Source organism: Myotis davidii, unplaced genomic scaffold, assembly GCF_000327345.1.
Source record: "Myotis davidii unplaced genomic scaffold, ASM32734v1 scaffold1915, whole genome shotgun sequence".
NCBI classification, from domain to species: domain Eukaryota; kingdom Metazoa; phylum Chordata; class Mammalia; order Chiroptera; family Vespertilionidae; genus Myotis; species Myotis davidii.
Window position 1 is genome coordinate 184,474 of NW_006286237.1, and position 3,875 is coordinate 188,348.

At 61.4% G+C, this 3,875-nt stretch overlaps 1 long non-coding RNA gene across 1 annotated transcript in view; it reads right to left on the minus strand.

Annotated features, from left to right (window-relative positions):
* Positions 1–3,875, minus strand: part of LOC107182092 — an 11,240-nt gene that overhangs the window by 6,115 nt on the left and 1,250 nt on the right. The gene's annotated exons all lie outside the window — the stretch shown is intronic.

The window sequence follows — 3,875 nt, forward strand, 5'->3', positions numbered from 1 at the left end:
GCCCGCCCCTCCACCCTGCACCCGCCTGGCTGCCGCCTCCCAGCCCATCCGGGGCTCTGCGTCCGCACCCTGGAGCTTGCAGGTCTCCACAGCGGGAAGGTTCCCCCTGAGCACTGCTGGAAGCCACCTCCTCCGGGAAGCCTTCCCAGACTGTCCGCTTGTGTCTCCTGCCACAGGACATTCTGTCTGTGCCGCCCCCTGGTTCTGGGCCTCTTGTCCCCTCTCCTCAGGTGGAAACCGGTCTGGGGGAAGGCGACGGGGCTTCTGTCCTCTGTCGGCCCCTCAGGACTCAACCCGGTGTGGGCAGGGCAGGCCTCTGCTGGCCCCGTGGGTTTCAGCCTGTTGGATGCGTCAGAACCCCCACAGGGCTGGGGCAACACTCAACGCGGGGCCCCACCCCAGGTGTCTGGTTCGGCAGGTCCGGGAGGGAGCCCAGAAAGTTGCATTTCTCACAAGTTCCCAAGTGGCTCTCCCGCAACTTAGAGATGTGCCCTGCCCAGGAATCAAACCCGCAACCTTTCTGGTGCCTGGGACGATGCTCGAGGCGACTGAGCCACGCCGGCCAGGGCGGGAATTAGTGAATACGTGTTTTTCATTTGAGTTTACTCTCGAATACAGTTACTATTGATCGCTGCGGCCAACAACCAAAGGTGTAGTGAAGTCCATGTGTTCAGTAGATTATTATTATTATTATCATCCTGATTTCAGTCTGGCTTTTCATTCTGTCCACAAGGGCCTGTATAACGGGTCACTGAGTGCGGGACTGGCCGCTGCAGTGAGCTCGGGGTGGGGTGGGTGGTCTCCCGGATTAATAAAATGCCCCTGAGATGACAAGTCAGGGAAATATCCGTAAGGAAATTGCATGGAATCTCTTGTAAAGGGTGTCCCAAAATTCACGCAAGAAGTAATTTTGAGAGAAAACACAGGCTTATAATTAAAAACTGTAAATTTTTATTGATTCATAAAGTACACAGCATAGGGTTATGTGCGGAATAGCACATCGGGTCCATGGCCTCCGCGGCTTTGCTGGCACATCCGCAAAGCCACGGCCTTCGTTGGTCTTCATTGTCCCTGCTCCTGGGCCATCATTGGTCCTTGGTCATGCTGATCCAATGGACGGGATTGACATCAAAGGGCCACAGATATGAGAATCTGATCCCATAAACCCAGTACAATTAGGCTTTTATTTTTGTTGTTGTCGTTGTAAATGCTCACGCAGAATTCAAATCTTGCGTGAATTTTGGGACACCCTTGAGTTTTCAGTCCTGCCTGCCCTGGCCTGTGCCCAGGAGCCGAGGTGAAGTTCTGCCCCTCGCCGCCAGAGGGAGCACGTGATGCGCGCAATAACGTGCGCTTTGGTACAGAAGGGACCCCAAAACAGGCTTCACCCAAGGGTGCGGTGACCCCTGAACTAGATCTTCGGTTTGGTTTGGTTTTTAGGAAGTTTAGGAGTTGCCCCGGCAGCCAAGGAGGAAAGACATCAGGACCCCATGGGCAGGCGGAGCAGTGAGTGGCGCAGTGGCATGGAGGAGCGTGGGATGGGGCCTGGGGGACTGTGGGCAGTTTGCTCTCACTAGAGTGTGAAGGACTACCCTGGGGACCAGCAGGAGGAGGTGGAGCCGGGAGGAGATGGGCCTGGTGACAGGTGGGCCCAGGGCTCACCACGCTCCCCGCTCTGTTACAGCCCAGACCCGAGGCCCCGGGACCGGGCGGTGCAGACCGGCCACCAGGGGGCGCTCACAGCCCGGCCCACGGCGCACGGGGAGCCCCGAGGTCCAGGAAGGGGGGGGGCGAACAATGGGGTGATTGATGCAGATGCACCATGAAAGACAAATTGTTCCGTGAAGCTCGGGGCTCCTGCCAAACGCCCAGGGTGCGTGGAATTTCAAGGAGAAGCTGAGGAAAGTCGGGCTGGGGGCCGGGACCCCGCACCTCCCTCCCCGGAGCCCGGGGATTGGGGGTGGGGGGGGAGTAGGTGGCACAGGTGGGCGAGGGGGCGCCGGACTCCCACTCCTCACATGGCCCCCCGCACCCTGAGTCCACTCAGCCTTGAATGAACGTCTCGCCCCACCTGCTAACCCCACTCCCAGAGCTGCTGGCAACCCCAGCTCCCCCCTCCCCCCTGGGTGGCCTGGGGTGAGGCCTGAGCTTCTTTGAACCTCGGTTTTCCCATCTATAAAATGGGAGCACCACCCCTTCTGTGTCTGCCTCCCAGGGCCTGTGAGGATCAAACGCGGAAGATCTTCATCACTCAGCATCCCTGCTCCCTCTGATCAGAGGGGACCCGGCCAGGCAGCCCCTCCCTCCCCCCCGCCCCCCCCCCGGCCCACAGCCTCCTCTAGGCCCCAGAAACCCCCACCTGGCTCCTCAGTCCCTCCCACGACCCCCACGCTCCCTGAGACCTCCAGGTGACCCGGCCTCCTCCCACCCCAGCATCTGAACTTCCGACGCCCCCCCCCACCAAGGCTGACCACCCCCAGGCCAGGAGGGTGGGGCAGGATCTGAGGCCGAGACACAAGGGCTCCTTGTCCCGCTGGGCAGGCTGGCACCGCCCGTCCGTCCTGTGCCCAGGAGGAGTCTCTCTGGCTCTATTGTCCTTCTGTTGTGCTTGGGGGAGGGCCCGTCGGGGTCCATCTGGATCGGGCCAGCGGCCGGCTCACAGCCTGGACCAACTCCCTCCAACCCCCAGCCCCCTGGCCGGACACCTTCCAGGCCTGTGAACTGTGCCCTGCCCCCTCCCAGCCTCCATCCTACCCTCGTCCCCTCATTGTCCCTGATGAAGGGAATCGTTCGCCGTTCCTGCAGTGCCCCCAGCAGCGTGCCCGCCTTGGTGGTCAGTAACATCTCCCATGGCCCCGCCGCTGCCAGCCCTGGTCGCCCAGGGCAAGACCTAAACCCCCCGAGGCTGGCCCCGGCCTCCTGCCCACCATGGCCTGCGTGTCCGTGGCTCCTGGCCAGCCACAGACCTAGTCCTCACATCACACCATCGCTGTGTGACGCTGGGCTAATCGCTAGCTGTCTCTAGATTAGCGATTTCTTTATATTTTTAAAATATTTTGTTATTGATTCCAGAGAGGAAGGGAGAGGGAGAGATAGAACATCCATGATGAGCGAGGACCATGGATCGGCTGCCTCCTGCGGGCCTCCAACTGGGGATTGAGCTCGCAACCCGGGCACGTGCCCTTGACCGGGAATCGAACCGTGACCTCCTGGTTCCTAGGTCGATGCTCAACCCCTGAGCCACACCGGCCGGTCCTCAATGTCTTTGCCCACAAAGTGGGGAGGGAGGTCTCCGCTCCAGGCGGCGGGGAAGATAAATAAGACAGTCCCTACGAAGCCTGGTTCCCAGGCCACAGGGCAGAAGTCGTTGCCACTCAGATGGCCCCCCTGTCCCCATGGAGAGGGGGCCCCCTCCCAGCTGGTCCTCACACCCTCAGCCCATGATCACGTCCCCAAGTGCACCCCGTGTCAGAAGAGGGAGGGGGCAGGAGGACCGCCTGGGACAGCTGGGCATGTCGGCATCGTTCCGGTCACTTATGCAGAATTCACTCTCCGCCAAAGAGAAACAGGGTCCCGGCTCCCGGGTCACAGGCAGCCTCAGAAATCGCTAATCGCTAAGGAGAGAACTGAGCACACAGGCCATGTCAGCCGCCCGCCTGGGCTGGCGTGGGTGTCCCCAGTGGGTCCGGGGTGCAGGCCAGAGCAGGGCACAGCTCAGCCCTGAACCGTGTGAGCAGACATAAGACCCTCCGGGGCCCCACCCGCCCACGTGGGCAGCAGCTCGGGCCAGGGAGGGGTCGGCAGGCTGGAAAGGGTTAGGGCACAGGTGGTGCCTGGGGCCCAGCTGCTTCCCGTGGGCGTGGGTGTGGGCGTGT